The sequence below is a fragment of the Cetorhinus maximus genome, chromosome 12, assembly GCF_964194155.1.
Source record: "Cetorhinus maximus chromosome 12, sCetMax3.hap1.1, whole genome shotgun sequence".
In the NCBI taxonomy this organism is placed as follows: Eukaryota; Metazoa; Chordata; class Chondrichthyes; order Lamniformes; family Cetorhinidae; genus Cetorhinus; species Cetorhinus maximus.
This window is the reverse complement of record NC_135890.1, coordinates 45,144,355-45,171,393: the sequence shown is the minus strand read 5'-3', so window position 1 is coordinate 45,171,393 and position 27,039 is coordinate 45,144,355. Positions and strand designations below refer to the sequence as shown.

The 27,039-nt window shown below is 45.0% G+C and overlaps 1 protein-coding gene across 1 annotated transcript in view; it reads right to left on the bottom strand.

The window, feature by feature from the left end:
• LOC144687411 (copine-8) overlaps positions 1-27,039 on the bottom strand; it is a 548,041-nt gene that overhangs the window by 31,373 nt on the left and 489,629 nt on the right. The window lies entirely within an intron of this gene.

The following is a 27,039-nucleotide window of genomic DNA, read 5'->3' as shown; positions in this document are numbered from 1 at the left end:
CAGCAGACGATGAAGATGCGGACACCCTCTGTGGACTGTATTGCAGGGCTCCACCAGACCGGTCCAGGCAATGGAACCTCATTTTCAGCATCCTGGGGGTCTGCTCCACCAACTTGTGAGTTGCAGCATGAGCCTCATTGTAGCGTCGCTCTGCTGCAATCTGAGGCCGTCGCACCGGTTTCATTGGCCACGGCCTCTGCACTTGACCCCAAGGAGCCATCCTAGCAGCTTATGTGGACCCTGGAATACTTCAGGGATCTACGTCCGACTGAGGATGTAGGTGATGCGCACACTCCCCGGAAACCGTGTGCACAACTGCAGGATGCGTTTCTGGTAGTCGCATACCAGCTGCACATTCAGTGAATGGAACCCCTTGCAGTTGATGTAGTTCACTGTGTGTTGTGATGGAGATCTGTGCGCCACATGAGTGCAGTCGATTGCACCCTGCACCTGTGGGAAACCTGAGATCTGGGCAAATCCAATCGCTCTTGCATCCTGGCTCTCCTGGTCCCTGGCAAAATGCACAAAGTTGTGTGCCCTTGCAAAGATAGCATCTGTGACCTCATGAATGTATTTGTGGGCGGAGGCTTGTGATATCCCACAGAGGTCACCTGTGGAGTTTTGAAAGGAGCCACTGGCATAGAAATTAAGCGCCATGGTCACTTTCACAGCCATGGGCAGTGGATGCCCTCCATGTCCCTGTGGCACCAAATCCTGCAGTAGCTGGCAGTTGTAAGCGACCAGTTCCCTAGATATGCACAGTCTTCAGCGACACTAGTTCCTGGTCTTCTGCAGAAATGACAGGTGGCATCTATAGGCCCTGGGTGTCGCTAGGTGCTGACAGCGACGGCTCACTGTGGCTCTTCAGAGGCGTGTGCGGGAGCCTCAGCCACCCCTTCTTCCTGAGGTTGCTGCTCCTGCCTCTGCACAGCCAGGAGCCTCAGTCACTCTCTCCTCTGTCGTCTTCACTCTCTGTAGGCCATCAGGCATACAGCTAGTTCACCAGGCTCCATGATCCTGATGTACTCCTCCTGCAGGATGAAAGAGAGAGATACGTGGTTAGCATGGGTATACTAAGAACCTGTCTTGGTTAGTCTGGAGGACCCTTAACGCATCCCGGAGAGTACTGGCCACCACTTGGATGGCCAGAAATTAGCGCGCTGCTTGGCTGCCCGAAACCCCACCCTCCTCCGCCCCACTCCACCCGACCGATTGGCAGCAGCTTTTGCCCATTGGACTGCATTATGTGCTCTCAGCCCAGGTGCAGGCATTCTCCTAACCCGCACTGCAAAGCTGCACTGTTAGCTTGAACCATGGGGGAGACTGGTCCAAACCGGGATGCTGACATTGCAAAGGGGCTGTGAGCACCTCCAGCAGTGACTGCTCCATGGCCAGTTTCAGCAAGGAGATTGTACAACGTGTGCAGTCGTCCAACTGTTCTGCAGTGCACTTAAATGCTCATGATTTTGCAGGGGATGGGGGGGTTTGAAAATCTCTGAAGCACTTGGTGGCACTTTGATGCCTCTGCATTGCTTGAGTGGGCAGATAAGCTAGGAACCCGACTCCAATCATATCAATGTGGCTGCGCCTGAACTGTCTCAGCTGCAGAGGAATGGTCACTTTATACAGGTTTCATAGAAAGATAGAAAGTAGGAGCAGGAGTAGGCCATTCGGCCCTTCGAGCCTGCTCCACCATTCATTATGATCATGGCTGATCATCCAACTCAATAGCCTGCTCCCGCTTTCTCCCCATATCCTTTGATCTCTTTCGCCCCAAGAACTCCTTCTTGATAACATACAATGTTTTGGCCTCAACTATTTTCTGTAGTAGCGAATTCCACAGGCTCACCACTCTCTGGGTGAAGAAATTTCTCCTCATCTCAATCCTAAATGGTCTACCCGTATCCTCAGACTGTGACCCCTGGTTCTGGACTTCCCCACCGTCAGGAACATTCTTCCTGCATCTACCCTGTCTAGTCCTGTTAGACCTAATGTTAGGAGTTTCCCTAATGTGTGGCCGCTTCCCTCGCCCACATCTCCCCCACCCCAAATGCTTGTGCATTATATTCAACAGCAGGGCTGCCCTTGACCCCCTGCAACACTCCTCAAGCTTGAAGTCCAACAGGCGACCCTGGCGAGTGCTGTACAACGTTACTGTGTACTCGCCTCCGAGTTCCCCTCAAAGCGCAGCCCGCCAAGTGCACGCCTTTTATGTGCTGTTGTGAAAATGTCATTGTGCATTCCTGCCGACGTGGACAGACGATACAACGTGGGGGAGCGATTCTGGCGGGCTGGCCTGATAATGATATGCTGATGTATTACAATGAGGTTCCCAACGTCCGATGGCGGGAAATGCGGCTCGCTGCCAGCAGGCTGAGCGGATGATCGAGAACTGGTTTCACGCTGTCGTAAGACCAATCGCACCATATTGTCCACACACGCCACCGAACCCGCCTGACATCGGCGGGCACGGAAAACCCTGGCCAATGAGAAGCCACCTCATGGATCCCTTTCCCTAGCCATATTGCACATTGTTCAGTGAAGTCAAAAATAGGAGTGTCTGTCAAGCAACTGAAGAGGAATGCGCAGGACCGCGAGACATGGAGAACTTAGCAAAGGCGCTGCCTTTGGGCAGATCATTACTACATATGAGTATGAAACATTACCCCAATTTATGCTACAGCTGCAAACACCATATAGTGAAGCAAGGAGAACTAAGGTTTAGGTACATCTAAAGTTAATTATGTGAGCCATCTTGAAGGATTTATAATTGCCACAGCTATCTTGTGCTCCTGTTTGGCCTAATTGAATCCCAGGAAACTGATTCTGCGTTGGAACTTGCAGACAGGATGGTGAATGAGGAGATAGAGTCACTTTTATAATAGGTATGACCAATGGAATCATAAATAAAATCTGGTAGTCTCTTGGATTGTCCAGACAATATAGAACAGCAAAGATTATGGATATGAATACAATGCTAGATGGGGATAGGTGCTCTGCATCAATCTATAAGAGGAAAGGTAACATGTGTAAACGGTTAACATCAAAGCATACATGATGCTGATATAATAATGATGTCAGATCACATGACTGAGAAGTAAGAAAGATCTGGAAGGAGGAGAAGCTCCAAACTCATGTAGAGGTCCAAATGTGTAAATACTTGCTGTAAATAAAGAGTAATGGTTTTAAGAAACTACAGACTTGATCAGCATACTTTGGGAGAATAGACAATCCCCAAAGTCCCTGTCTTGTGCCTAACCACACAACAAAACAACATCTAGCAATCAATCACTAAGTTTGTATCTTTCCGAAAGAAGTACACTTTCCAGTGGAAATATCTTCATCTTCATCTGGATAGCTTTATTAAGAAATGTTATAGATAGTAATATCCTTGGGCTTACTAATATTTTTAAAGCTTGAAGTAACTAAAAGCCACTGGCTGTGACTGGGGTAAGCTTGGAAAATGTCTCCAGATAAAGCGAAAGATGGCTCTGGTGATCGCCATCGCACAGGAGTGTGGAATGGGCCAGACCTGCGCCACGTACAGCAACAGCGAGAGTGCCTCACACCTGATGACCAGGTTCTTACCCGCAATGGTGAGGGAGCATCACTCCCACATGCCCAGTTTTCTTTGCAGCATAGACAGTCACTCCTTCCAGTTTCTAACGCATGCCCCGATCCCTCCGAACCATATCCCCAGCACCTTCGGGCCGTCAGCCCTGACAGTGAAGGGGACAAAGGATCCGTCAGCCCAGTTCCCAAAGAACATGGCCTCGCTCTTCCCACGATTTACCTTGGCTCCTGAGGCCAGTTCGAACTGGTCGCAGATGTGGATCAGTCTGCGCACCGACAGCGGATCCGAGCAGAAGACGGCGACATCGTCCATGTACAGGGAGGCTTTGACCTGAGTGCCTCCACTGCCTGGGATTGTCACTCCTCTTATGTCCAGATCCTTCCAGATGGACTCAGCAAAAGGTTCTATGCAACACACGCATTGAATACTAATTGTATTACAATTGTATTGAAGCACCTCAGAGTGCAACATGATGTATGCTGGATACTTCCAATACCATTGCACTGCCTGATTGTCTGTAATGACCATATTGAAATGACTGTAATACTCATTGATTGTATTGAAGCACCTCGTGATCCATGTGTAAAAGTTGAATCTAATTGCACTTTTTGTGATGGTGATTTAGAAATGTTCTTCCAGATATTTTATGAATAAAGTATATTTTTCAAAAAAAACCGCTTGGAAAATGTCTTTGGAGTGGCAGACAGTGAGACTTCCCTGGAGGTTTTATTACCGTTACAAAAGACAAGTCATTTTGTTTTTTTTCCAATGATTGCATGGTTTTTAAGTTGAGTACCAGTTATTTCCAAAATGCTTTTGGCATTCTTGAAGATACTTAAGTGTTTCGAGCAACTACTAAAAATAAAGATGGCTTCAAACAATTGAAGTAACCAATTGTAACTAATGAGTCAATTCAGACTTTGCAACCTTTTGCGACTCTTGTCCCACTGGAGGAAGTGTCAGCTGTGGCTCAGTTCATAGCACCCTCGCCTTTGAACCAGAGGGTTGTGTGTTCATGTCCCACTCCTGGAAAACCAAGAATTGTGATTGTACTCAAAAGAGTTGCAATCTGTGACTGTTGATAACTCGAAAGAGTTTGTCCCACTGGAATGTTTCCTGGGCATTGTTTTGTACTTTGCCCAGCAAGCAGTAAGTTGCTTCCTGATCTCTGCTTGCTAGTAATTTTCTTCTGCTACAGTAAAGTTGCGCTCTGCACTCATTAAATTATTTATAGAGAATTAGTTCCACTCCTGCACAGAGCTCTGTTGCTTGCATCAACTATAATTTACCACAGCTCCTCATGGACTTCAGTGCTGCCAGAAACCCCAACTGTCATTATTAAAGTGGTACAGATAGATTAAAGGTACTAAATCATGCAAGTAGAGGCTTTGAACCTGCCTTCTTAAAGCTTACGGTACAGCAATGAGTATTTTGATTTTTCCATTTTTATTTGATAAATAGAAAGAACATCAGCATTCGTTGTATTCATAAATGAACCTGTATTAATGCATTTTGGAGTCATTCTTTTAACTTATATGGATTATGGTGTTAGAGTATTATGCTAACCCATAAACCTGCTTTTTCAGAATTTAATGGCCTTCTGTTTAATAATAGACTTTAATTCTGAAAGAGAAAAAAATTTGCATTTATATAGCTCCTTATCACTTAGATCACTTAGATCGCAAAACATTTCACGACCAATGAATTACTTATGAAGTGCAATCATTGTTATGTCGATGTTGAAGGAACATTGGACAAAATATTACAATAACATTTTCCCCTAATTCCCTTATTGGCTTGTGCAGACTTGGCATTTTTATATCTTTGGATCACATTGCTATCTGTCACATATAATGATCAATCTGCTTGTATAGGATCTGACAACAAAGGTGATAGCAATGGCAGCTTACATTTTATATACTGCCTTTAAAGTAGAAAAACGTTTCAAATGATTCACAGAGGCTTGAGATAAAAAAAAATGCCAAGCCAAAGCTGGAAATAGTACGAGGCATGAGAAAAATCTTTGTCACTGGTAGATAGGAGGGAGGAGGAAATTCCAGAACAGCTGAATGCAAGCCCACCAATGGTGGGGTGGAGGGGAGCAATCCATAAGATGCTGAATATTTGATCTAATCAAGCTGCAAAGCAGGAATATGTTTGGTAAAAAGTTAAAATAATGAACAAATACCAGGCTCTGGCCATCACTGCAGAGGCAGAACAGGTCACTGAGGGAGAGGTAGTCCAAAAGCAGAAGTAAATAGGGTAAAGATATGGACTGAAAAATCTAAATATAAAGTGGTAGAATTATGACAGGCGTTCTTTTGATCAGCTGCCCTAACTTCAAAAAAAGATTGCTAAAAATGGAGATGGAGGTACTGCAACAAAGGCTCAAAAGGTAGAAAAATCCAAAGAGATTGATGGTATCTAGGATTCAAAGAGGCATAAGTGCTGAGATGCAGTTGGGTTTTCATAGAGGAGTTGATGAACAACATATCAGCTTTGCCAACCATCAAATAGGGGTTTATAGCAGAGCAATTTTTCAGTTGCACACATATTCCAGTTCATGTCTTGCTATTAGTATTTTCAGTCCTTTCTTTCTCAGAATGGGCTGAGAAGATGGGGGTGGAGGTCACATTTCCTCATGTGTTGGGTTACATATGTACACATGGCAGCTCACCACCACCTTCTCAAGGGCATCTAGAGATGGGCAATAAATGCTGGCGCAGCCAACGAAGCCCACATTCTGTGAATAAATTTTTTAAAATACGAATTAGGAACAGGAGTAGGCCACTCGGCTTCTCAAGCCTACTCCACCATTCAATAAGACCACGGCTGATCTGAATGTAACCTCAACACCACATTCCTGTCTACCCCCGATAACCTTTCACCCCCTTGTTAATCAAGAATCTATCTAGCTCTGCCTTAAAAGTATTCAAAGACTCTGCTTCCACTGCCTTTTGAGAAAGAGAGTTCCAAAGACTCACAACCCTCTGAGAGAAAAAATTTCTCCTCATCTCTGCCTTAAATGAGCAGCCCCTTATTTTCAAACAGTGACCCATAGTTCTAGATTTTCCCACAAGAGGAAACATCCTCTCCACATCCACCCTGTCAAGACCCCTCAGGATTTTAAGAGTTTCAATTAAATCACCTCTTATGCTTCTAAATTCCAATGGATACAAGCCTAACCTGTCCAGCCTTTCCTCATAAGACAACCCGCCCATTCCTGGTATTAGCCTAGTAAACCTTCTCTGAACTGTGTCTAACGCATTCACATCATTCTTTAAATAAGGAGACCAATACTGTACACAGTACTCCAGATGTGGTCTCACCAATGCCCTGTACAAGTGAAGCACAACCTCCCTACTTTTGTAATCAATTCCCCTCACAATAAATGATAACATTCTATTAGCTTTCCTAATTACCTGCCGTACCTGCATACTAACTGTGATTCATGCATGAGGACACCCAGATCCTCAGAAAGGTAGGCAACCTTTTCCGATGAGAGTTGGCAGCCTGCAGCAGCAATGCACTTTTGGAAAGTTTTATGGGTTGCAGAAAGAATTACCCTTCTGATCCCAGGCAAAAATGCCACTTCATTGCCCCAATAGTAATTTTTAACTGGATGCTCTTTTACTGCTGAACCAAGTCATGGATTGCATTCGTTTTCACTCAACTTGCAATGCTTCACAGGGCTTCCTTGTGAAGATAGCAGTAAGCTTTCAAAACAGTTAGGGAAGAACTGCCCCGCCCCTCCCTCCCCTGCTTAAATGAGGGGCAAAGACTTGTGGTCTCCAGTTGGCTTCAGATGCTTGTCTGCGGTGAAGGCCTCAGTGGGAGCCTAACTTTTGACCTTCAGGGGACCTTACCTTAAACACCTTTTAAATAGTTCAGTTTGAATTTCTGCTAATGAGACATTTAAGACTAAAGGCAGCCTGGGAACAGGAAAGCAGTTGCTTTTGAGAAACAGTTCTTGACAAACTAAATGACCAAAGGATGCTAAAAAGTCTTGGTTCAAGCAGTTGTCTGTCTTAATTATTATGCAACTTGAGGCCTCTTTATCAGCTTCAAAGAAATAAGCAAAAGTTTTGAATTCAACAGCTTGAATTTAGTATGACATCTTATCTTTAAACAAGAGCCATGCATTTTAATTAGATACAAAAACAGAATTACCTGGAAAAACTCAGCAGGTCTAGCAGCATCGGTGGAGAAGAAAAGAGTTGACATTTCGAGTCCAACATGACCCTTCAACAGAACTGAAGTATAGTTAGGAGAGAGGTGAAATATAAGCTGGTTTAAGGTGGGGGGCGGGGGGAGAGAGAAGTTGAGGGTGGGGTGGTTGTGGGGACAAGCAAGCAGTGATAGGAGCAGATAATCAAAAGATGTCACAGACAAAAGGATCAAAGAGGTGTTGAAGGTGGTGATATTATCTAAGAAAAGTGCTAATTAAGAATGGATGGCAGGATACTCAAGGTACAGCTCTAGTGGGGGTGGGGTGGAAAGACTAACAAGGTATTAGTTGTAGATTTAAAATAATGGAAATAGGTGGGAAAAGAAGAATCTATATAAATTATTGCCAAAAAAACCAAAAGGGAGGGGGAAGAAACAGGGTGGGGATGGGGGTAGGGGGAGTTTAAGATCTAAAGTTGTTGAATTCAATATTCAGCCTGGAAGGTTGTAAAGTGCCTAGTCGGAAGATGAGGTGCTGTTCCTCCAGTTTGCGTTGGGCTTCACTGGAACAATGCAGCAAGCCAAGGACAGACATGTGGGCAAGAGAGCAGGGTGGAGTGTTAAAATGGCAAGCGACAGGGAGGTTTGGGTCTTTCTTGCGGACAGACCGCAGGTGTTCTGCAAAGCGGTCGCCCAGTTTGCGTTTGGTCTCTCCAATGTAGAGGAAACCGCATTGGGAGCAACTAATGCAGTAGACTAAGTTAGGGGAAATGCAAGTGAAATGCTGCTTCACTTGAAAGGAGTGTTTGGGCCCTTGGACGGTGAGGAGAGAGGAAGTGAAGGGGCAGGTGTGGCATCTTCTGCGTGGGCATGGGGAGGTGCCATAGATGGGGGTTGAGGAGTAGGGGGTGATGGAGGAGTGGACCAGGGTGTCCCGGAGGGAACGATCCCTACGGAATGCCGCCAGGGGGGGTGAAGGGAAGATGTGTTTGGTGGTGGCATCATGCTGGAGTTGGCGGAAACGGCGGAGGATGATCCTTTGAATGCGGAGGCTGGTGAGGTGATAAGTGAGGACAAGGGGGACCCTATCATGTTTCTGGGAGGGAGGAGAAGGCGTGAGGGCGGATGCGCGGGATATGGGCCGGACACGGTTGAGGGCCCTGTCAACGACCGTGGGTGGAAAACCTCGGTTAAGGAAGAAGGAGGACATGTCAGAGGAGCTGTTTTTGAAGGTAGCGTCATCAGAACAGATGCGACGGAGGCGAAGGAACTGAGAGAATGGAATGGAGTCCTTACAGGAAGCGGGGTGTGAGGAGCTGTAGTCGAGGTAGCTGTGGGAGTCGGTAGGCTTGTAATGGATATTGGTGGACAGTCTATCATCAGAAATTGAGACAGAGAGGTCAAGGAAGGGAAGAGAAGTTTTTGTTTTTTTTGTTTTTATTTTAATTAGATTTTAGCTTACAAACTGCTTTGATCTATTACCATATTTGTAGGACAGAACACCTATATTTTAGGAAGATATTCTTTCCTGATATTCTGCTAGCAATTAGAACTAACATCTGTCCTAAATTTCCATAGTATCTATGGGAATAGATTAACATGCTTCTGTGAATTGTTTACAACTGTTTATATTATTGATAAGAGAATGCATCAATGTTTCTTTTGCTGCAATCTGTATCTAAAGAAGATGTATCATTTATTCGCAATGGAATGTAACCTCTGGGGCCAAAAGGAAATAAGAGACGGACCTTCATCTAAGCCTATATGACTCTAGTTACAGAGGTGGGGGTGACCCCAGGTGACCCTCACCCTTAGCTAATGAAAGGGGTTAATTCAGACTATTTCTGAATAAGGGATGAGGAACAATTAGAATTAGGAATAGAAGTTGAAAACTCAGAGCCTTCTTCAGCACAGTTCTGTGGTCTAATTGTTCTGTGACACAGTTCAACATTACTTCAGAGTCAGAAGAAGAAATACATCTCCTGTGCTGTCAGCATGCAAGGAATCCTAGGGCCTTGAGGGATAAGAAACTCCCACGCTGTCTTCACTATTTCTGTTAAGCGTATACAACACCTTGCTTAATAATTTCTACTTGATTCATAAATACTGGCCTTTTATACCTTGTTAGGTCAGGCACAACTGACCATCCCATCATTATAAATTAAGAATTGGGATATTTGAATTGAAAAGATTTCATACCTCAAAACCCCTAAAACTTTCATTTTTTTCCTTTAAGGTTATTTACGGGCATTTCAGCTGCTGCAGCAACACCAGAAATCATAATCTCACACAGGTGAGTTTACTCTCAATGGTGAGAATCCAATTAGGAGCACGGCTTGTATATGCAATGAACACTGACCCAGGAAAATTTCAGGGATTAGAAAAAAGCTGATGCCTTACTCATTGGGCTCTGCTCTGAAGAGGAGAATCCTCCCTGTATAGTCTACTATCAATATAAATTATCATAGACAAACAAAAATCGCTTCATATGTTTTCAAAAATTATAATTTATGCAATTTTCAGGTTTTGTTGATCCTTAAATATTGTTTGGGGGCATTTTCTTTAAATACAAAACTACAATTGACTTAAAAGCAAACCATTTTCTACAAACAATCTGTTTTCCTTTCCAACCATCAACAAAGAAGCTATGATAAAGAGGTTACTGCTCCCATGTGCTGCTGCTCACACAAGGACAGCTGCTACTCTTATTAAGTGAAATTTTAAAGTGGCATTTTAGTGACAGGATAAGTTTGCTTTGTAATATACAGGCCTGCCTAAGAGAGACACTATTAGATTCTGAATTAAAAACATCATGTAAACCACTGATTTAAAAAAAATAATACTGACCCTTACAGCACCAGCAGTTTAATTATCCTTTTTGGTGTCAATGGTTCTTTGACAAACATACAAAGACCTTTGGGAACATCTAGGCCCTGACAGTATTTGAGACAGCATGGCTACCCACCAACTTATCACCTTCCTAATTATAGAGGGATATAGGAGATGTGGGATATATTTGATAGCGGGTCGCCATCAAAGGTCAATGCAGTGACAGATTGACATTCCCTTTACGGGAAGAAATGAGTTGTACTTACTCATGTAAGCATTGCCTTGCTGTCTAATTAACTGAGAAACCATATGGTTCAGCATTTAATTTAAATGCTTCCCAGTTCCAATTAGATTTTGAAGCACATTTAATTGTGGGAAAAGGTTAGTTACAAGAGGGTCAAAGGAATGGACTGATTGATACGAGAACAATCAAGAGGATTCACACTCACCGTTGTCTGTTCATTAAATTCACCTTCTGAAACTGTTCTTTAATTTTGCCTGGGTATAATGGTGTGGCTGGCAGGTGTGTAAGAATATGTAGGTTGTAGTTTCATGTCTTAAATAGAAGGGCAGTTAACCTGCAACATTGTGCGCCCCCAGACAAGGGAAGCTGACAGCTGACAGTCAACGTAGACATCTTTCGGCCGCCTCAGACTCGGAACCCTATGGGCTTGATTTTTACCCCCACCAGGGTTGGAATAAGAGGCAGCGGGCCCTAAAAATAGCCCTGCCAGCCAGTGTGCCAGTTTTCCAGCTCCATCCCAGCCCTAGGTTATTTCCGCAGAGGCAGAATGGGTGGTGGTGGGGGGAGGAAGTGGGGAGGGGGTTGGTTGCTCGGTGCACTCACGGCTTGTTAAAGAGCCTATAGAGTCCTTTAAAGGAGGCTAACTGGGATTTTTCAATCAGCCTCCAAGTCTCTGAAAGACCAGTTTAGGTGCCTGAAGGCAGCCTTCGATGGTAGACTGAGGGGCCAGTGTTCCAGGCAGGCCTAGAAATCCTCCCTGCCTGCCTGGGTGCAACAGCAACCATAGATCACCCTGCGCAGAGGCACTCTCCAACAGCCCCCTCCTCATTGCCCCACCCCCCAGCTCCCACAATGGTGATCTGGCAACAAGATCCATGTTTGTAAGTTAAATTTGTAAATGTTGAAGAGGGGGTCCTCCATTTTGATGCACCCCCTCCCTTTTCTTACCCATTATTGCAGCCTGCACAGTAGCATCAGTGTGTGCCATCTACAAGATGCACTGCAGGAACTCACCAAGGCTCCTTAGACAGCACCTTCCAAACCCACAACTTCTACCATCTAGAAGAGCAAGGTCAGCAGGCACTTGGGAACACCACCACCTGGAAGTTCACCCCCAAGCCGCTCACCATTGTGACTTGGAAATATATCACCTTTCCTTCACTGTCGCTGGGTTAAAATCCTGGAGCTCCCTCCCTAACAGCACTGTGGGTGTACCTACACCACATGGACTGCAGCGGTTCAAGAAGGCAGCTCACCACCACCTCCTTTAGGGCAATTAGGAATGGGCAATAAATGTTGGTCTAGCCAGCGTCACCTACATCCCATGAATGAATTTTTAAAAAAGCTGGAGTCAGGGCCGCCACCCTGAGGTGGGAATAGATGTGGGTGGATTCCAAGGCTGGCAGGATAGAAGGCCCGCCTCAGTTCTGTGGATGATTGTTAGGCCTCCTAGACCTCACCCCTCACCCCACGTCATCCACCCACTTAACAGCATTCCCCGTCATTGCACCCCTATGCACCCTCCATACACAATCATATCTCCCGTGCCCCCTCCATACCCCTCATGCATCCTCTTACCCATTCACCACTATGTACAGTAGCAGCAGTGTGTGCCATCTACAAGATGCACTGCAGGAACTCACTAAGACTCCTTAGCACCTTCCAAACAACTTCTACCATCTAGAAGGACAAGGGTTAAGCATTTGCACTATTTTCCAGGGCCACCCTCATGACTTTCCCTATTTATGAGTCACCTTAGTGGTGAATGTATTTAAATGCAGACGGCAAGGCCAGCCCGTTATTCTGCTGGCGTACAGTTTGGAACTCGCACAATGATCTCTGTCCGGATGGTCAGGTTCACTGAACCATCCCTATAATGTCTACTATAAACTCAAAGGAACAAGGTTGTCTGTTTCATTAAGTTATTTACCTCGTTACCTTTGCAATTGTAATCTAAATTCATCTAACAAATCTGAAACTGGTTGATAAAAGCCGCAGTTTTTTGCTTTTATCTTAGTGTTCTGAAATTGGTTGAAACTGGTGTATCTTATCAAAACTTCCTATTCTTCCCTTTTGAGCAATCATCACCAACGTGTTATTAGCTTCCTTCAGGAATTGTTACATTAAAAATAAATTGAGATAACACATCACCACATCGCAATTTATGTACCTCCGTTAGATTACACAAGCCTGTGATGACGCACACTTATACTACTTTAAAGTCTGTGCCCAGTACCAATGGTCACAGGTATCGCTATCTGGAGAGTGATACCCTAAGGCTCCAAGAGAACTGCCGCAGCCATCCACCACTCAATCTTATCTTGTGCAGGGAACCTTTTGTAGCACGAGGAGGTTAGTTGCTGCATTCAGTTTCCATGTTTAGATAAATGCATTTTTGTATATGGTTGTTTATTATTTTGTACCAGGATGATGTAAAGAAGAATGTGCAGGGTTACAGAGAGGCGGCTGGGGAAAGGCACTCAGTGAGTTGTTCATTCGGAAAGCCAGCACTGACACAAAGGGCTGAATGTTCTCCTCCTGTGTTGCAACAACTCTGTGATCCTGTGATTCTGATAAGTGAAAAGTAGACTTATGAAAGAAATAGGCCAAAACTTTTGACAATAAATTATTTTGTGAGGAGTTAGAGCAGGCAGGTGTGAAGGGATTTTATCTGATGCGTCAACTTTTATTCATTGAAAGCAGCTGGGTTATGTTGTGTCCACCGTTCTCTGGTTGCTGGCTGCTGGCTGTTTTGTTCCACATCCGCTCCTTCCTGTGTAACTGCCAGTCCTAATCATCATCACCTTCAGCTTCCAGAGCAGCAAGCCTTTCATTACCTTGATATTTATGTAGTACAGAGCATTAGTTCTGGGGCTGCACCATATTTATTCAGGCACCTAGAGCAAACCATAAGCATTCTTAAGTCTTCCTTTATCATGGTGTGTTGTCTCATTCCACACACCTCCAATTTGACCTCTTCCATATCCCCAACCTCCTGCTTTTCATAACATAAAAATAGAGGGATTCTCATTGGAAAATCTATGTCCTCAGCACAGAAGCATACTTTTCATAGTGCTGGCTAAAAACTAACAGCAAATTTGTGACAGACCCTTCAAAGTACCAAACAGTTCAATATTCAGGCTATGTAACAGATATGATGAACAAGACAATCTCTGCACTCCCTCATGGAAACCTCAGTGCTCATAGACCAATTTATTCAGTGACAATAATAAGTTGTGATCTTTTTGGGGCAGAAATTGGAGAAAATAGGTTGGGGGTTAGCCTTGTTCACATGACCTCATTTAATGGATCTTTATGGGCTCCTAGCCGACTTTAACACTGGCCAGAATTTTCCAGCCCCATTGGCGTCGGATGTCATGGCGGGCGGAGGGAGTGTGGGGACAACAGTAAGGCGAGAAGACCAAAAATTGGTTTCACTTCGGTGTGAAAGCACAGCGGGATTATCAAATGGTGTCCACCATGGCGGAACACCAATCCCCCTGGAGGCCAGCAGGAACCCGCTTTAGTGCGACCAGAATCGTACCCCCACGCCAGATTTATGATCACACTGGTGGGAAAATACGCCAGCCCAGAACACGTCTGTGCAGAAGTTGTGACTTACCGGTAGGGCCTTGCCCAGATCGCGGACATCCGAGGAGCAGAAGATGCTGGAACCTTACAGCTACCAGCCCCTAGAGGAACACGTGCATCATATGCTGGTGGGATTCTCATGGACATGGCTCCACCACGAAGCAGCCCACAGAAGGTGAGAGGTTTCTGTTGATGTCTGGGGTCCGCCTCAGAACATCACAGTCTTGGCCATGGGCTGCTACGGATGATTGGCGAGGGTGGGTGGGAGAGGATGGTCCAGCTGTGAGTGGGAGAGGAAGGTGTATTGGGGGGGGGGTGCGGTGGCAGGGTGGTGGGGTGTGGTGTGGTGGGGGTGGGAGAGTAAGGTCTAAGTTTGACTTGGTGAGGAAGGTGTACCGGTGGTGACGTGCTTTGGGGTGGTGGGGGGGTGGAGCTGAAGGTGGAGGTGGGGTGGGGTTGTGTGAAGTTGGGAGTGGGGAGGAGGGAGTGCGGGGGGGAGGAGGGTGTAACAGGGGAGAGTTGGGCAAGTGTGGAGGTAGGTGTAAGGGGAAAGGAAGGTGTAAGGGATGGAGTTCAGAAAGTGGAAAGACTTCATAGAACCAGTTACGGCGCAGAAAGAGGCCATTCAGCCCATCATGTCTGTGCTGGCCAGAAAAAGATGAAAAAGAAGCTAGATACTCATTTTAATCCCTCTTTCCAGCACCAGGTCCATAGCCTTGCAGGTCACAGTGCTTCAGATGTAGATCCTGGTACCTTTTAAATGAGTTGAGCGTTTCAGCCTCAACCATGAACTTAGGCAATGAATTCCAGACACCCACTACCCTCTGGGTGAAAATGTTTTTCTCATGTCCCCTCTAATCTTTCTACCAATCACCTTAAATCTATGCCCCCTGGTAATTGACCCCTGAACTAGGGGAAACAACTCTTTACTGTCTACCCTATCTAGGCCCCTCATAATTTTGTACACCTCAATTAAGTCACCCTTCAGCCTCCTCTGTTCTAAGGAAAACAACTCTAGCCTATACAAACTTTCCTCATAGCTGCAATTTTCCAGCCCTGGCAATATTCTTGTAAATCTCCTCTGTACTCTCTCCAGAGCAATTCTGTCCTTCCTGTAACGTGGTGACCAGAACTGTACACAGAATTCCAGTTGTGGCCTAACCAGCATTTTATACAGTTCCATCATTACATTCCTGCTTTTGTATTCAGTACCTTCCTCGCAGGGAGGAAGGGGTTTGGAGTGAGGGGGGCGGGGTGGGGGGAGGAAGGAGTAAGGGTGGAGAAAGGACTAAGGGGGGTGGAGGGAGTAAGGGGGAATGTCCTGGTGAACTTGCAAAGGATGGGTTTGTGGAGCAAATGACTGCCCGCTGGGGAGCAAACTGAGGGTGAGCACGGTAGGAGGAAATGGTGAGCATGAGAGGGAGCAGAGGGAGTAGGGAAGGTGGAAGGGTAAGGGTGTGACAGTAGCGGTAGGAGGGACAGTGAGGGTGGTTGGTGGGGACTCAAAGGCAGGCATGGACCCTGGGATGGGAAGGAGGAGTTTGAGGAGGTCAAAGTGGATGGGAGTGGGATTCTCAGGCAGGTAGGGAACATGCAGATTCACCTGGACATCCTGGAAAGAAAAGGGTTCTGGTTGGTAGGTGACAGTGGGAAGGTGAAGGGTGATTCAGGAGGCCAACAGTGAAGGGGGAAAAGACATGGGTGACTGGGGGAGGGAAAGGACAGGGGAGCTGAGCAGAAACAAGACGACTACCATTTTTCTCAAATCAAAAGCGAGTGGAGCGTCATGTTGGGCAGGAACAGGTGCTGCATTGGAGTGCGATCAGTGGGTGGTCAGAGATGCAGGTCAGCTCCGGTGGACAACTGAAAGAGAACCCCAACCGGCAGCAATGAAAATGCTCGGGACAGGGAGATGAGTGTGATGGATCAAGGCCCGGCATGTGTGGGAGAGTGCTTGCACGAGACTTCAAAAGGCTCTGTCATACACAAACTTCGCCCTTCAAAATTACTCCTGGTCCAACTGCATGCAGTTAAGTTGCTAATAGGGGGTGATGCAAGGGGAGGACATGCAAAGCCTGTAAATGAAGCTTAAAGGCACCTTTGCACATTATTCAGTGAAAGTGGATATATTTTCAGATTATAAAGTGACAAAATGTGTTCACCCATGCAGCCATTTGTGATCAGAAACTTAACTTTTCTAAGCCTATGTCAGGAAGATATAATAATTTTCATAATGTTATTAGAATTTATTGTAAAGTAGAGTAATAGGGGGGGTCTGTATCTATGGGTCTGTGTTTGCGTGTGTGTGTGTGTGTGTGTGTGTGTGTGTGTGTGTGGATTTAATTAAATTAAAGGCAGCTATCCTGAAGGTTTTGATGTATCAGAAGATAAGCTAGGTTTGAAATGTTAAACAGGTAAACATGGGAGAAGTTTTAGAATGTGAGGTGTGAAGGGAACATTTGCATTTTTAAATAAATCAGACTAGCTTGAATTCAAAAGAGGGGTTGAAATGTTACACCTAGCCAGGAGAAGTTAAGAAACAGTGTGTTTATTTTGCCCAAGAATTACTGGTAAAATTGGTACTATGATAGAATTTTATTATTAGAGAAGTAAAGTCCAAAGACATAGTGAAGCAATGGGAATTTCTATTCAAAGGGGAAAATTTGTATTAAGGAGAGAAGGCTGTATGTAAGGGCAGGAATTCTAAGATCTAACACAGGTGTGAAAAGCCTCCAGCATCTAAGCCTCAAGCTGCTGTCTACAAGGAGCCGAAGCTAAGAAAACTCACTTTGAATACGACTGTCTAGGGTGTATGCTTTGCCTGGGTCTGTTTAACTCTATGGGGAGAATTATTGTGGGGTTGTGCAGGGGCAGGCGGGGGCGGGCGCAAACCCAATTGGCACCCCCGATCAGGTCCACGCCGCCATTTTATGTGGGCGGGCCAATTAAGGCCTGCCCAGCGTGACGCGCGCCCGGAAGCAATGAGCGCTCCCTGTGCAGGCGGGGCAGGACTCCCTGAGTCGGGGCCTGCGCTCTTTCATTCATGCACGCGAAAGAACGCAGAAATCTCCCTGAGGCACCTCTGTGCCTCAGGGAGATTAGTTTAAGTTTGAGCCATGTAAATAAAGAAAGTGAAAAATTTTAAAACATGTCCCCTCATGTGACAGTGTCATATGAGCTGGGACATGTCAATGAATTTTTTTTAAAAATTTTATTCAATTTTTAAACACTTCATGAAACCTCATCCCGCCCGTGAATAAGGTTCCATGAAAAACCTTAGGGTTGGATGGGCAGCAGTCTTAACTGCTTTGATTGATTTCTTCATGGCCTTTATTGGCTGTTGACATTTCGGCGGGCACGCAGCTGACTCTGGCGGGCGTCTACCGAACGAAATATCGCGATGACATCGGAACGCATGCCCGGTGTCATCACGTGTCATTTTACACGTCAGCGAGTGGGCCCCGACCCCACTCGCCGACCCAAAAATTCTGCCCTATATATTTTACTGTTGCCTTAATAGAGGTGTAACTGGGAATTAGATTAATTAGCAGAGCTAGGAGTTATCATAGTAGTAATTTGTAAACCTATGTATGTGCTTAAAATCATTTTTTATTTAATAAAGGTTTAATTTAGTTTTGTACCTATAAAACTCAGCGGCCTTATTACTACTGAATTAAGGAACGCATCTCGAAATATATACGAATTGCAAAACAGTTATTTCAAGTTTCCCTTTAGGATTTGAGCAACTCAGCATTTACCATCGGCTCTGCCATAACAAAAATTGGGGATGCTTTGTGGGATATATTTGATATTCATTGATTGGGTTGGAGTTGGTGAATCTTAAGCTTACGAGTACGAGAAGCACTTTGAATTCAGGAGTAGGTGTGAGGTTTTCATTTGAAGTGGCTTTGGCAGTTTCTAAGACTTGTCTGAGAGTTGAAGTTATAACTTTGGCTGGTTTACAAAAGGTAAATAAAGTTAAATTAATGGAATTGGCGGATACGTTACAATTAGGGTTACCTGCAGGGGTAATGAAATCAGACATAATTGAAGATATAGCACAGCATTTGAAATTGGAAGGAATACCCGAGAGACAAGTTCTCCAAGGGGTGGTCCATTGGAATGGGCTCAAATTCAGTTGCAAATGAAAAAACTTGAGCTGGAGGCAGCAGTAAAAGAAATGGAAAGAGCATTTCAAGAGGAACAAGCAGAAAGGCAGGAGAGAGAAAGAAAACAGGAAAGGGAGTTATAAATGGCGAGGTTAGAAAAAGAGGAAAGAGAAAAAGAGAGTGAGAGAATTCCGCTTAATATGATGGCGGTTAATAAAAAGAGACGCCAGGAAGTGAGGAAGGACTTATTTCCACATCAGAACCCAGTGGGGAGATGTTTAAATTTGTACAAGCTTTTCCAAAATTTGAGGAAAGAGATGCTGAAGCATTCTTTATTTCATTTGAGGAGATAGCTAAACAGATGAAATGGCCACAGGAAAACTGGACATTGTTGTTAGAATCCAGGTTGGTGTGTTGAGCACATGAGGTTTATGCTTCACTGTCAGAAGAAATGTCAGTGAACTATGATGTGGTAAAAAAGGCTATTTTGAATGCATATCAATTGGTTCCTGAGGCATACAGGCAGAGATTTAGGAATATGGGAAAATAGCATGGTCAAACTTATATCAAGTTTGAGAGAGTAAAACAAAGTAATTTTGACTGGTGGTTATGGGCATTGAAGATAGAGGCAACATATGGAGCTCTTACAGAGGTAATGCTTTTGGGAGAATTTAAAGATTCAATTCCTTCAGTAGTGAAAATTCATGTGGAGGAACAGAGGGTTGAAACGATAAGATAAGCAGCAGAGATAGCTGATGATTATGCATCAGTTCATAGAGATAAACCTTTTTTTTCAGGAACAGGTGATAATAAGTGGGGTTCATGGAAATGCTAAACCTATTTCATTGTGGAAGGCAAATTTAAACAGTAAGTGGAAAACAGGTGATGTGATTGTTGGAGTAGATGAACATTTGCCCATTGCAGGGGTTCAATTTATTCTGGGTAATGATATGGCTGGATCACAGGTGTGGGTGATGCCCATGGTAGTCGAACAGCCTGTAGAAGTGTTTTCAACGGAAGTGTTGCAGAGAGAGCATCCTGGATTGTTTCCAGATTGTGTGATAACAAAATCACAGGCTCATGGGTTGAAACAAGAACAGGAAGTTCAAAGGCATAGAGAAGGTATGGAAGTCCAACTAGCTGGCACTGTGTTTGATAATATTGTTCAGGAAGAAAGACTGGAGGACAATGCAGCTGAGATGTTTAACTCAAGACATTTAATGAAGTTACATAAAAACGATCCACAAATAAACAGTTATATCAGACAGCTTACTCAGAAACGAAGGCAACATGTATTCCAGAATGCTATTGCCTTAAGGGTAATGTTTTAATGAGAAAATAGAGGCCTTATCATGCTTCAGCAAATGAAAGCTGGAGGGAGGTGCATCAGATTATAATAATATTTAGATATAGAAATGAGATTCTGAGGATAGCTCATGAAATTGCAATGGAGGGACATTTAGGAATTAGAAAGACACCCGCAAAAATACAAAAGCATTTTTATTGGCCTGGATTGCATAGGGATGTGGTCAAATTCTGTAGAACATGTCACTCATGTCAGGTGATAGAGAAACTACAAGCAGTGATTAAGCCGGCACCTTTAATTCCAATTCCAGCATTTGAGGAACCTTTTACTAGGGCCATGATTGATTGTGCAGGACATCTCCTTAAGAGTAAAAGTGGAAATCAGTACTTACTGGCAATAATGGATATGTGTACCAGGCTTCCAAAAATAATACCTTTGAGAAATATTACAACAAAGAATGTTGTGGAAGAGTAGATTAAACTTTTTACAAGATATAGTTTACCTAAAGAAATACAATCAGAGCAGGGTTCAATTTTTATATCATAGCTGTTTAAGGAAGTAATGAACAGTTTGGTGATAAAATGATTTAAGTCAACAGCTAATCATCCGGAGTTACAAGGAACTTTGGAAAGATGGCATCAAACTTTAAAAACTATGATGAGGGAATATAGTCAGGATTATCCACAGTATTGGAATAGGAGAATTACATTCTTGTTTTTTGTTATTAGGGACACTCCTAATGTATCAGCTGGTTTTAGTCCTTTTGAACTAGTTTATGGTCATGAGGTAAGGGGACCACTGAACTTGATTCATGAGAAATTGGTGGGTCAAAATTCAGAAACCACTCTCCTGGATTACGTATCAAATTTCAGAGAGAGACTGGACAGAGGATGTGAGTTGGCTAGGGAACATTTAAAGATAACACAGCAAGTGATGAAAATGAAGACAGACAGGAAAGCTACAGCTCGTAGCTTTGTTGCTGGGGGCAAAGTGCCAATTCTGTTATCAGTACTAGGTGACTCGTTAAAGGCAAGGTTTAGTGGACATTAAAGAATTGAAAATAAATTGAGTGAAATAAATTATTTAATAAATACTCCAGACAGAAGAAAGAAGCAGAGGGTGTGTCATGTAAATATGCTTGAAAAGTACTTTGATAGGGAAGAGGACCAAAAGGTGTTAGTGTTAGTGGTGGTAGATAATGAGAAAGAAGTAGAAATGCAGAATTCTGAAATTGATTTTCCTCTAATCAAATTGGATAATGAGGAAGTACTTGAAAATTAAATATGATATTGCGTTACCTTCCAGACAAGTGTCAAAGTGATTTGGAGGAGTTATTGCAGTCACACAAAGATATTTGCGGGAATAAGCTGGAAAACTTAGATGTACAAGAAGTATGTGTAGAAGTTTTATCTTTGGTAAGGCAACATCCTTATAGATTAAATGTGGCAAATTTATCACAAGTACAGAAAGAAATTGAATTCATGCTTCAAAATGATATCATTGAGTCTAGTTGCTGAAACTGGAGTTTGCCTATTGTGCTGGTACTGAAACCGGACGGAATGCAAAGACTGTGTGTGGGCTATCAATAGGTGAATGCAGTGACAAAAGCAGATTCATATCCTATACCATGGTTGGAAGATTGTATTAAGAAAGTGGACAATCAAAGTTTATTACAAAGATTGACTTGCTAAGAGGAAATTGGCAGTATAATTGTCAGAGAGAGCAAAGGGGATATCAGCTTTTGTGACGCCAAATGGGCTATATCAGTATGAAATATGCACCTGCAACATTTCAATGACTGACAAACAAAATATTTGCAGGTCTGGGCAATTGCGCTGTGTATATTGACGACTTGTTAGTTTTCAGTCAGATGTGCGAGGAGCATTTACAACATCTGGAAGAATTATTTACTCGATTACAAGAAGCTAATTTGGTGGTGAACTTGGCAAAAAGTGAATTTGCAAAAGTGCAAGTTATGTACCTAGGCCATACCATTGGACAAGGTGAGGTGGCTCCAAGAGATGTGAAAGTCAAGGCTATTGGGGATTTCCCTGTGCTTACATCAAAACAAGATGTTAGGGGGTTTCTGGGCATGAGTGGGTTTTATCGGAAATTTATACCAAATTGTAGTAGTGTGGCTGCTCCATTGACTGAACTATTAAAAAGGAACAAGAATATCAATGGACACAGAAGTATCAGAAGGCATTTGACAGTTTGGAAACTGTATTAACTATGACACCAGTTTTGGCAGTACCCAATTACGCCAAGCAATTTAAGTTGGCTGTTGACGCAAGTGATATAGGCATTGGGGCTGTACTGTTACAAGAAGATGAAAATGGAATTGAAAAACTGATAGGGTATTTTTCACAGAAGTTGAATGTACAACAGAGAAGTTTTTCAACAATTGAAAAAGAGACTTTGGGGTTGGTATTAGCATTGTAACATTTTGAAATTTACATTGCAAACAATTTGTCAGAAACAATTGTTTACATAGACCAAAATCCTTTAAAGTTTCTGGACAAATTTCGAGACAGAAGTGCAAGGCTATTCAGGTGGAGTTTATTACTGCAACTATTTAATCTACAAATTATACATGTGGTTGGGCAAGAAATTCTTATCGCAGATGCATTGTCAAGAGTTTGAAGCTTAAAGGGAAAATTGGACATTTAAAACCTGGACACTGGACTGGAATGATTTCTATTGATACAAAGGATTTATATGTATATTGATATGTTAATGCATGCATCTCGTAATGTAATAGTGTAATAAGTATAGGTGGGAATGTAAGATTGGTTCAGAAAATGAAGCCATCTGTTTAAATTATGACGGTTCATTTTTCAATAGGGAGGGGCATGTCAGGAAGATATGATAATTTTCATAATGTTATTGGAATTTATTGTAAAGTGGAGTGATTGTGGAGTCTGTGTCGTTGGGTCTGTGTGTGTGTGTGTGTGTGACTTAATTGAATTAAAGGCAGCTGGTCTGAAGGCTTCGATGTATCAGAAGATAAGCTAGGTTTGAAATGTTAAATAGGTAAACATGGGGCAAGTTTTAGAATGTGAGGTGTGAGGGTAATATTTGCATTTTTAAATAAACCAAACTAGCTTGAATTCAAAAGAGGGTGTGAATTGTTACGCCTAGCCAGGAGAAGTTAAGAAACAGTGTGTTTATTTTGCCCAAAAATTACTGGTAAAATTGGTACTACAATGGATTTTTAATATTAGAGAAGTAAAGTCCAAAGACATAGTGAAGCAATGGGAATTTCCATTCAAAGGGGAAAATATGTATAAAGGAGTGAAGGTTATATGTAAGGGCAGGAATTCTGAGATCTAACACAAGTGTGAAAAGCCTCCATCATCTAAGCCTCAAGCTGCTGTCTACAAGGAACTGAAGCTGAGAAAACTCACTTTGAATTCAACTGTTCAGGGTGTGTGCTTTGCTTAGGTATGTTTAAATATATGTGTTTTACTGTTGGATAACAGAGGTGTAACTGGGAGTTAGATTAATTAGGGGAGCTAGGAGTTATCATAGTAGTAATTTGTAAACCCATGTATGTACATGAAATCTTTTTTTTATTTAATAAAGGTTAAATTTAGTTTTGTAAGCAACCTATATGACTCAGTGGCCTTATAACTACTGAATTCAAGGCACGCATCTCGAAATATATACAAATTGCAAAACAGTTGTGGCAGTTGTTTCAAGCTTCCCTTTGGGATTTGAGCAGCTCAGCATTTACCATCGACTGCCAAACAGCCTACCACTCCTTCAAGGTGCTGCCCTGACATCCGCAGCAGGGGTGGAGACAACCTGTGCAATGGTTGGCCCTGTTGCCTCTTATGATTTTGGCATGCGTTCCTTGGAGAGCTGAGGATTTGAGGGCCTTGGTTTGTTTTGACTGTCCTCCTGTGGGCCAGCTGCTCCGTCTGCGGTGACAGAGGATGAGGTTGAGGGGGTCACAGGCAAAGGGGATTGGGAGGAAGAAGAGAGCCTCTGTGATTTCTGAGTGGATGACCCAGGGGGTCCAGCTGCCGCTCCTCCTCCCTTTAGATGCCTGAGGGCCTCGGCCTGACTCCTTGAGGGGAAGGAGCACCAGGAGGGATGCTGAGGTGCCCCATTTCCCTCTCGTTGTTCCACTGCAGGAACTCATCCATGGGTACCATGATGGAGTGCCTGGGAGCTCAGCTGAACCTGCCTCCTCCTGCTGCAGACACGTCTGTGCGGTGACCACAAGATTGTGAATCCAAGCCTGCTCTAGATCTATGTCCCACCGAGGTGTGTGTCTCTGCATTGGTGCAGGGTGTGGATAAGCGCTGTGATGGGTCTTTCTGGTTGCTTATTTCCAGCTCTTCAATAGAGGAGGTGTCCTCTGGGCTGGAGGTGAGGACCTGGATGGAGCTGAGGGACTAGATCTCTGAGAGTGTTGGTGGCTTGGCAGAGCTCCCTGTGAACCAAAATAGAAATAATTAGCGCATGGCAGCAGAATCAAAAGCAGGAGAGAGAGTATTCACAGTTGCATTGAGAGAGGGATAATGTGGTGCAGGATCCTCATGTGGCCATTCGCCTCTGACCTCACTGTCAGCATGATGGCACGCTCCTCAAAGTGAGTGAGGGGCCTAATGTGGGCCACTCCACCCCCGGTTGTGACCTCTCCCTGCTGATGTGAGCAGGCTTCTCCTGCATGAAAACAGATGGAGAGAATGTGAGCAGGACACATACGTGGAATGTTTATGTGGTGAGGGGAGATATGGATGAGATGAGGATGTAAGCTCCAGGAGATTTGAGCCTGATGGAGATGTGAGGGTGTGTGTGAGAATTAGTGGTGTTGTCCCTTGAGGTGTGAGATCCCTGTGGATGTGTGGTGGGCTTATGAGTGTGTGAGTTGAGAGTGATGAGGTGGTTGACTTACCCTGGTGGAATGGATGGCTGATCTCCTGCGGGCTCCAGTAGTGCTGGCTGCTGCTGCTGCTGCCATCCCTCTCAGGCTGGATTGGTGACTCTGGTGGACCTCCTGTGGCCAGAGCTGGGGTAGAGGGCATCACGGCCGGCTTCGACTGCGTCCAGCAGGCGCCCCAGAGAGGCATCACTAAATTTGGTTGTTGCCATCTCCTTTGCTTTCAGGGCCATCTGTCACCTGGAGCAGTCCTAGTCTGTAGACGTGAAGTAGGTTGCGCTCTGGTGCGCTTTAAATATGATGCCCGGAGTGAGGAAGCGCGAGGTCACAGTGTGGCGGGCAAATCCAAGCCCCTCTGCCAGCGATCCGGCGTGTTCCCCGTGAATGTATAATTAATGAGGTGGGATGCGCCGAGAATGGGACGATACAGCGCGAAAAACCAACATTGCTGTGGTGGGTAAAACGCCCCTTCCCCCGCCCACTACCACTCAGTGCAAGTCTGGGACGATTCTGCCCATGGTCTCAGAAGATATTTCTGGTGGAAAAGTGGCTCTGTGCTGTAATCGGGGTTTATCGGGGGTAGGGGGAATGTGCAGTTGAGGCCACAATCAGATCAGCCATGATCTTATTGAATGGCAGAGCAGGCTCGAGGGGCCAAGTGGCCTACACCTGCTCCTAATCTCCTAATTTATGGGCAGAATTTTATGCCTTAAGGGTGGGCACGCCGGGCGCCCAACCCAATCAAGCGTGAAGTCGCGCGAGATGACGTCGGGCGAGCATCCTGATGCCATCCCGCATGCCAGCAATCGCCAGGCAGGCGGGAAGGCAGGGGTGTCGGAGCCGTACCCACCATCAATTAAAAAGCCACCTAAAGCCATTAAAAAGGCAATTGTTGGCCATGCGATTTCATGCTTGTCGCATGGGCAAAACGGGCAGGTGGGCAGCCCACTTTTCGCAAGAACTCATCCAAGGGTGGGATAAAGAGGGTCAGCAGCATTGCCAGTGTGAGTAGTCAGGAGTTTAGGAGATAGTTTGCTGCTGGTTGCTTATTTGAACTCAACAGCTGCATCTCTGTTCTGAGCTTCATTCTTAGCATTTCCAGGCTTCATTTCAGGACTGATTGGTGTCTCCAAAGCCCCTGGAAAATTTTGACCGTGTGGACCCTTCCAGGTATCAGGCAGCCTTCTGTAACACTGGTAATGGGAATTGTGCTCTCCCACTGGAGGCACCTCCACTGAGAAGGAAGAGGCAGCGCCATTGCAGCCTGGCCAACCCCACCTGAGGAACGCCTTGCAGAGCACATCCAAGTCATGGCCCCCCAGCCACAAGACACTCAGTCCAAGCAGCCAGGGCTCACCCCCTTGGCCAGCTCTGACGTCATTGACAGTTGGCACTTAGACTCTAGCACCCCTGAGCCCCAGGGGGTGATGGCCACACCTTAACACTTCTACACACTGATCCTTGCCAACACGATACTCACCCTTGCTGAGCGCAAGCAGGTCATTGAACCTTTTGCGGCACTGCACCCATGTGCGCCCCAGGAAGTCATGGCTGCTGACCTCAGCTGCCACCTACTCCCAAGCTTTTTTGGTCTGATGTGGTGGCCTCCTCCTGCCATCCCTGGGAACGAGGGTGTCCCGCCTGACACCCAGCTCCTCCACGAGGACTGCGAGGCACTTGTCCGAAAAATGGGGGGGCCAAGTGCCCACCTGACCTGCCCTCCGCCTGACGTCTCCAGCTGCTGTTGAGGCCATTGCCCCAGTCTCCAGATCGCAGAAAGATTCTCCCCTGGCAGCCTTCAGGGAGCTGCCTCTGCCGATCGGACCCGGCGCCTGACAGGCCCCTGCCCGACCCTTCCCAACCATTGGGAAGACGTGTTTCACACTGGGCGGGCCTCAATGGGCCAGCCAGTGTGAAATCGCAGTCATGGGCCAATCGCGGTTGGGGACCTGTTTCCTGACTGCTCCCAGACCTGCCAATCGCACGCGTCAGCCGCGGGAAAAATTCAGGCCTATACGTTTGAGCTATTCTGTGATTTTAGACCAGCAGTTTTGAGATGGTAGGCATCAGTGCTTCAAAGCAGCCAAAAAATAGACAGCAATTCAGTAATTCAGAAAATCCAGCCCTATGGGGTCTGTGGGCAGAAAATCCAGCCCTGCCGACCCCCAACCCACCTCCAGTAAAATGGCCCAGGGGCATGATGGTGATCGCACTCTTGCACTCCTGCCGGCGACACAAATTTCTGCACCCGCCTGCCTCTGTACGCATGCAATTATGGAATTAAAGATCCTGTCCTGTATCAAAAGCTAGACATGCAGTTAAGGCTTC